Source organism: Pteropus alecto, unplaced genomic scaffold (genome assembly GCF_000325575.1).
Source record: "Pteropus alecto unplaced genomic scaffold, ASM32557v1 scaffold22, whole genome shotgun sequence".
Classification (NCBI taxonomy): Eukaryota; Metazoa; Chordata; class Mammalia; order Chiroptera; family Pteropodidae; genus Pteropus; species Pteropus alecto.
Genome location: NW_006434839.1, coordinates 13,255,286 through 13,264,151, shown reverse-complemented (window position 1 = coordinate 13,264,151; position 8,866 = coordinate 13,255,286).

Below are 8,866 nucleotides of genomic sequence, written 5' to 3'. Positions count from 1 at the left end.
CTCCTTCTTTCTTTTCTTTCTTTCTTTCTTTCTTTCTTTCTTTCTTTCTTTCTTTCTTTCTTTCTTTCTTTCTTTCTTTCTTTCTTTCTTTCTTTCTTTCTTTCTTTCTTTCTTCTAAGCCACAATGATGTCTACTTGACAAATAAAACTAATATATTTAAAGTGTGCAATGTGATAACTTGATATATGTATGCATTTTGAAAAGATTACCACCATGGAGTTAATTAACATATCTATCACCTCAGATATTTACTTTTTTTTGTTTTGGTGACAGTATTTTTAGCAAACTTTCTATTTTTTTCATAGATTGGAAGATTTTTTTTTAAGTTTATTTATTTTTTGGTGACATTGGTTAACAAAATTCAGAAAGTTTCAGGTGTACAATTTAACATATATATGTATGTATGTATGTGTGTGTGTGTGTACATATATATATATATATTGTGTGTGTGTGTGTGTGTATATATATATCAACTATAGTCACTATGCTATACATTCGATCCTCAGAACTTATTCATCTTATAACAAAAAGTTTGTACACTTTTATCAACCTCTCCTTATTTCTCCAACCTCGCAGTACCTGGCAACCACCATTCTACTCTCTGTTTCTATAAGTATGACACTTGTTTTTTGTTTTAGATTCCTCTTATACATAATGCCATGCAATATTTGTCTTTCTCTGTTGGCTTATTTCACTTAGCATAACGGCCTCCAGTCTCATCTATGTATTTACAATTGACAGTATTTCATTCTTAAGGCTAAATAACATTTCACTGTGTGTGTGTGTGTGTGTGTGTATGTATGTATATGTATATATATATGTGTGTGTACACACACATATATATATACATATGTCACATTTTCTTTATTCATATATCTATTGACAATTAGATTGTCTCTATACCTTAGCTATTGTGAATAATGCTGCAATAAACATGGGAGTACAGATATCTCTTTGAGACTGATTTCACTTCCTTTGTATATATATCCAGAAGTGGGATTGCTGGATCCTCTGGTAGTTCTATTTAATTTCTGGAGGCATCTATAGTTATTATATCAGCTTACATTCCCACGAACAATGTACAAGGGTCCTTTTTCTCTGTATCCTTTCCAGAATTCATTATCTCTTATCTTTTTGATAATAGACATTCTAACAGGTGTGAGGAGATATATTATTGTGGCTTTATTTATGTTTCTCTGGTAATTAGTGATGCTGAGAAACTTTTTATGTACCTGTTGTCCATTAGCATGTCTTCTTTATAAAAATGTTTATTCAAGCACTTTGCCCATTTTTTAACTAGTTTATTTTATTTTATTTTATTTTGCTATTGTTTTGCATGAGTTTCTTGTTTATTTTGTAATTAACCCCTTATCAGATATATGGTTTGCAAATATTTTCTCCCATTACATTGCCTTTTCATTTTGTTAATGGTTTCCTTTGCTGTTCAAAAGCTTTTAATTTGATATAGGCCCACTCATTTATTTTTGCTTTTGTTACTTTTGCTTTTGCTGTCAAATCAAAAAAAAAAATCATTGCTAAGACCAATATCAAGGAATTTACCCTTTGATATCTTACATCATAAGTGAAAATCAACAGTAGACTAAAGACTTAAATGTAAGACCCGAAACTATAAAACTCCTGGAAAAAAATGTAAGGGGTAAACTCCTTGATATTGGTCTTAGCAATGATTTTTTTTTTTTTTTTTGATTTGACAGCAAAAGCAAAAGTAACAAAAGCAAAAATAAATGAGTGGGCCTATATCAAATTAAAAAGCTTCTGCACAGTATAGGAAACCATTAACAAAATGAAAAGGCATTGAATGGGAGAAAATATTTGCAAACCATATATCTGATAAGGGGTTAATAGCCAAAATAAACAAGAAAGTCATTTTCATTCTTTTGCATGTGGCTGTGTAGTTTTCCCAACACCCTTTATTATAGAGAGTATCTTTTCCCCATTCCATTTTCTTGGTTTCTTCATTGAAAAGTGACTGAATATTTCTGGGATCTTTATTTGGTTCTGTTGATTTATGTATATTGGATTTTATGCCAATACCATACTGTTTTGATTACTATATCTTTGTGATATAGTTTGAAATCAGAAAGTATGATGCCTGTACATATGTTCTTCTTTCTCAAGATTGCTTTGGATAGTTGGGGTATTTCGTGATTCTATATGAATTTCAAGAGTAAGTGTGCATCCTTGTCTTGTTACTGATCCTGAAGGAAAAGCTTTTAGCTTTTCACAATTAAGTATGATGTTTGCTGTGGGCTTGGCGTATGTGGCCTTATTATGTTGAGGTATATTCTTTCTCTTTTTCATATATATAGACTTAGTGTAATTTTATGTTGGTGATTCTTTTTTAAAATATAAGCCACTAATTTTATAACAAAAAAATTTAAACTAAGAGTTGCATATTAATATTTCACACAAACTGAAACATAAGTTGACTTTTAGCACAGTGTACACATACTAATGTAAAATCAAATATTTACACATTTAAAACAATTTCATTTAACAAATGAAAGTTCTGAAATACATAAATGCATACTACTTTCTATAAAACTACAGTTAAACAACAGTTTGCTAGCACTATATAAAACATCAAGTGCTTTCTTGAAGTTTCAAGTTACCACTGTAAAACAAGATCTTGCTTGCATCTATAGTGCTTCCGAAAAGTGGTATGAACTTTTTTTCAAAGGGGTTTATTTTCCAAGTACATATATGCTCAAGAAAAGGAACCCAACAATTATGCAATATAATTATGTCATAACAACTTACTGATACATAATACTTTAAAGTAGGTTTGGAAGATATTCTCAAACATTTTGGTATATGTTCCTCAGGGACTTCTACTAGAAATAATAGAAATTATAAGTATTTTCAATTCCCATTTTGCTTTAAAATAGACAAGTCTTTAGCTCAAGTTCTATATTTGGGGAACTTATCATTAATTAAAATCGTCTCCAAACCAGTAAATGGTGCTGATGTATTAATTCACAAGGCTTCGTTTAACCTATTTTTGGTGCAGTGGGAGGCTATTAGATACTCATTTACTTTGACATTTTATTGAGAGTTTCAATTTTTCACTCAAAAGCAGAGAAATCAATAAATTTAATCAATATTTCTCTGTACATTTTCTGTTATAATCTAAACTGTACAGTAATTTGTAATAACTATAGATACTGTTTCATATGTGATTATAACTGGAAAGATATATAGCATTAAATTTAGAGTTAACTTACTCAGACTAACTCAGTATTAGGTTGTACAGTAATTCTGCATTGACTATAGTAAGTTGTCAGGTAATGCTTATTTTAAAACTCCATACCATTCTATTTACAAGAGAAATTGTTGCAAATGTATAAAACACACAAAAAAAGCAGTCATAACATGGCCCAGCAAGCAGAAACATACGTTAGCAGTCAAATATAGCTTTTCTTTTTTGTAGCCTTGGCAATAGCCATCGGGATGTAAAACAACTTTTTATAGCAGCAGGTACGGAAACTAAGGAGCTCTTATTAGTGATTCAGAGCACATTAACAAAAGACACAAGAATGTATTTGACCACGTTAGTGTGAAATGTCTAGGACAGAACTGTAAATTCAGTTCAATACTAAGAAGCAAACGCTAGAACTTGGTATTACAAGATAGCTCACTCAAACAGTATTGCATACTATTCTCAGTGGCAAAAAGACGCTAAGTAAAGTTATTTACAGATACAATGGTTGTACAGTATCTTTTAAATCTGCAATTTAGGTTTCATATTTTCCATTAAAACTTAACAGCACTGAAATTCTATAAATTGTACCTAAGCAATTCAGCTATGAGAGTTACAACAAAGAGATAAACGCTACCATTCAAATGATTACAGTTTAACAATAATCTCAACATCAGCAACCACTGTAGTTATTATAATCTGACTTATTTGGGCATCTTCTAGTCTCATTTTTTTCTTGGTTCACAAACTCATCATGGTGTGGGAAAAGATCCAGCATTAACAAATCAACAATTAGACTGCACATGCCAATTTTATGAATTATACAGGACTACATGCAACTGCTATTCCCAATGTGTTTTAGGTTAAAGCACTCATTAAAAAACATTAATACCAAGGCCTTTAAATAAAATTCTTCTACCAACTTTAAGAACTACTATTTAGAAAACCTCTATTTACTTAACAGTACCTTTTGCAGAAGGAAAAGGAAGACTGACTATAAACTATATCAATACTTAAGTGAACTGCTCTATGATCTTGCGGCCAGAAAATTGCTTTTTTTTCTCCTAAAAGGAAGGCACTTTTTTTTTTTTTGAATGTCCAAAGTTTGATATATAGTAACTATAAACATCACCACTTTTTGGAAGGTTATAGAAAAATTCTTAGAAAAATAGTAACTTCAAACATTAGTCACGTTGTTGAAATACTCATCCAATATTAACAATTTGTTCTTTAGTAAGAAATAGAATGTGTCATAGCAAATGCCCCTGAGTTGCCTCACTCAATTACTACAGCCATTAAAAGGTACATTCCTTCCATCTCCAATTCGTTGAATGCTTTTATCATGAAAAAATGTTTAATTTCATCAAATGTTTTTTCTGTATATATTGAGATTAATCATATAATTTTTGTTCGTTATTTTGTTCATGTAGTCTATAATATTTATTGATTTGTATGTTTAAGCACTTTTGCATCTCAGGAATAAATTTCATTTGATCATGCTGTATGATTCTTTTCACGTATTGTCAAATTTGTCTTGCTAATATTTTGTTGAGGATTTTTGCGTCTATGTTCATCAGAGATATTGGCCTGTAATTTTCTTATCTTGCAGTGTCCTTGTCTGGCTTTGGTATCAGGGTAATGCTGGCCTTATAAAATGAGGAAGTGCTCCTTCCTCTTCAATTATTTCTGGAAGTGTTTGAGAAGGATTAATTCACCAGTGAAGCCATCTGGTCCTGGATTTTGTTTGTTGGGGAGTTTTGGTTACTGACTCAATCTCCTTTCTAATAATGTCATTTTAGTCTCTACTTCACTCTGATCTTTGTTATTTCTTTCCTTTTAGGGTAGGGTAATCTCTTTTTTTATTATCTTAAAGTCAACTGATTTGGGGACTTAATTTTATCTTCAAAATTTTTTCAACTTTATAAAGTAACATAACCCAATCAAGGAGTGACTGTTCCATTATATTCATAGGCTCTGCCCACATCCAAGCAGAATGGAATATATGGGATATATATATGTCAGGGGCTGGGAAACTTAGGGGCCATCTTCCTATCGCATTGTGATAGTATTCTTCCTATCACATTGACTTTCTGCTTTTGTGGGTTAGTTGGCTGATTTCGATTTCTATAATAGTTTTCTCCAAAGATTAAAGGGACCTAAATTAATCATTTTTCTTCTCCTCACACCTTTACCACATTCCATCATGCCATATGAACTATATGCTATGCTGAATTGACCCTGTAGTAAGTTTATCTCTATTTTTTTAAATAGGGACTTGCTGTGTAAATCTGGGCATCTATTATCAAAGTAATTTTCTAGTCATATCAGGCATGGACTAATACATATGTTTGAAATAATTTACTGATTTAAAACAAATCTAAAACAAAACTCAAAAAACAGAAACAAAAATTAAATTTAAAACTCTTTACATGTTTAATGATCAAATAGCTTTTAATTCCACCATTAGGCACATTTGTCATTTGTATGTGAAACATAAACATATAGATGAATTTTCTCAAGGAGTGGGAGAAAAACTCAGTAAAATTGGATTTAAATGCTTATAAGATGAAGCTGTTTAGAAAGTAGTTCGAATTGTTAACAGCATCTATTTTGGGCCAGATATAAACCCAGGCACACAATATAGGCCAGGGCTAAACTCTATTGTCCTGACAGCAATGAAAACTTTGTGGCGACAATTTCCCCCGGAGGCAATGGAGCAAGATGAAAATAATCAGCTTCCTTGAGTCCCTCTCTGTGTTTTTCTTGTTGCTATTGACGGGATCTATGATGTAGGGGTAATTAGTGTTCCAAGAGAACGCAAAGAAACAAAATAGGCCTGGTTAATATGAGAGTACTTTAGTGAACAAGGTAAACAATTAAATAGGTTGGGGGGGCATTGGAAAGTTTTTAATAGCAGATTTTCTAATAGCTAGTGCTCAGAAAACTAAAATGAAAGAAGAGAGAAAAGAAGAGATCATTATTTGTGCATTACTTCCAATGGAGAGAGAGCCAGTTTGGGGTTACGAATGTAATCTACGCTTTATCCATTGAAGATGGGCTGTTCTTTTCAAGCAGCCATTCAGATGGTTATTACATCTGTGCACTTTTCCTTAAGTGAATGGGTTAGATAGATATTTTCCTCTGGTTGTAGTTGCTTAAATTTTATATCAGTGAATCTGGCTTGAAATAACATAGAGCGCTAGGATGTAAATAATATTCCTAGGTATAGTTGGTTGGTTTTTTGGTTTGTTAGTTTGTTTATTTTGGGCATTTATCCTTTTTTTGTGTGTGTTCTCTGAGCTTTCTGAATCTATTGTTTAGTATCTGACGTTAATTTAGAGAAATTCTCAGTTCTCATTGCTTCAAATATGGTTTTTGTGTCTTTCTTTTTTTTCCCATTATACATGTTACACCTTTTGTAGTCATCCCATAAGTTTTGAATATTCTGTTTTGAGTTTTCAGTCTCTTTTCTCTTTTCTTTTCACCTAGAGATTTCTATTGAGATAGTCTCAAGCTTCAGGATTCATTTCTCTGCCATGTCTAGTTTACTAATGAGCCCACCAAAAATATTTTACATTTCTGTTATAGTGTTTTTGATCTCTAGCATTTAAAATTGTTTTTCTTAAGATTTCCATCTCTCTCTTTACATTATCCATCTGTTCTTACATGTTGTCCACTGTTTTCATTAATGCTCTTAGCATATTAATTATAATTTAAAAAATTTCCGGTCTGATAATTTCAACATTCCTGAAATGATTCTGATGTTTGTTCTGTCAGGCTCTGGTTTCAATGCTTGTTCTGTGTCTTCAAACTGTGATTTTTGCCTTTTAGTATGTCTTATAATTTTTCATTAAAAGATAGACATTATGGACTAGGCAAAAAGATCTGTAGTAAACAGGCATTTTGTAATGTAGTCATAAGGTTTGTGAAGAAAGGATAAGTAAATCTGTACCCTGGACTGTGAATTTCATCACTGCTTCTCAGATTTTTTTTTTTCCCCTTACTTAAGACAAATTGGCTAGAGGGGCTCGAGTTGGATATTTCCCTTCCCCCATGTAGATTAGGCTCTCATAAAACCATAGATTTGTTGGCCTCTCGCAAAATCGTGTCTCCTAAAATCAAGGGATTTTTCTCTGATAGCCACTATGATAATCGTGGAGGAAAAACTCGCGAAAGTGTTGGGGGATCTCCAGTGACTGAATCGCCCTTGTGTTTTTTTAACTCTCAGACTTTCCACACTGAGCCTTTAGCAATTCATCAATTACAGTTCAAATTTTTCTACCACAGTACTGGTTCCTGCAGAAGCACCTGCTTGTGGGGTTTTGCTCCAGTAAGTTTTGAGTCTCTGTATCTGCCTGACTGTCTCTCCAGTTATAGGGTCAACAGTTAGCCCTATGATCTCACTTCTCTAACAGATTTAATAAGAGTTGCTGATATTTCATTTTTTTTTTCCAGCTTTTTACTTGTTATTAGGGTAGAGTAGAAACTTCTGAACTCTTAACATGCTGGATCAGAACATACTTTTAAGGCTAAAATAGTAATTCTTGATCTAGTTTTGCCTTGATGTCCAAAGTCCTTACTAATGGTATATGAAAACTACAAAGAATTTAATAATAACTCTGGTTAAAAATTCGTTTAATGTTTTATATCCCACATTTAAGTAAAATCATGATTCTCAACTTTTTCTGTCTGACTTGTTTCACTTAGCATGATAATCTCTAGATTTATACTGTTGTTGCAAATGGCAATATTTCATCTTTTCTTATGGCTAGATAATATTCCATTGTATGTATATACTACTTTTTTTTAACCAGTTGTCTATTAAAGGATACTTTCATTGTTTCCATGTCTTAGCCACCCTGAATAATGCCGCAATAAACATCAGGGTGCATATATGTTTACAGATAAATGTTTTCAAAATTTTGGGTCATGTGGTAATTCTATTCTTAATTTTTTGAGGAACTTCCATACTGTTTTCCATAGTAGCTATACCAATTTATATTCCCACCAGCAGTGTATGAGGGTTCCTTTTTTCCCACAAGCTCTCCAATACTTGTTGTTATTTGTCTTGTTAATGATAGCCATTATTACATGGATATAAAACTGAAAGCAACAAACAATCAGGACAAACAAACAAAAACTCATCAACATAGACAACAGTTTGGTGGTTACCAGAGGAAAAGGGGATGGGGGGAGATAGAAGAAGGTAAAGGGAGTTAAATATATGGTGACAGAAAAAGATTTGATTTTGGGTGGTGAATACACAATGCAATACACAAATGACATATTATTGAATTGTACACTTGAAACCTATATAAGTTTATTAATCAATGTCACCTCTAATAAATTTAACTTAAAATTTTTTAAAAATATAAGCTGAAAAAAAAATAGATTGAAAGCCTTGTTGATGAAGAACTTGCTAAATAATCTCATGAGCCTGTTGACATGAATAACTCCTGATTTATGTTGGGATAAAGAATTCTTACAAAAAAAAATTGTTTAACGTTCATGAACTGATTTTTATAAACTTTTATTTTATATTTATTATACTCTGCCCAAAATGTTGCATGCAATGTTAATTTTCCTTTTCAAGAGCACAAAGAGTAGATGACTGTTTTTATTAATGAGGCTGCTGATGTATATGC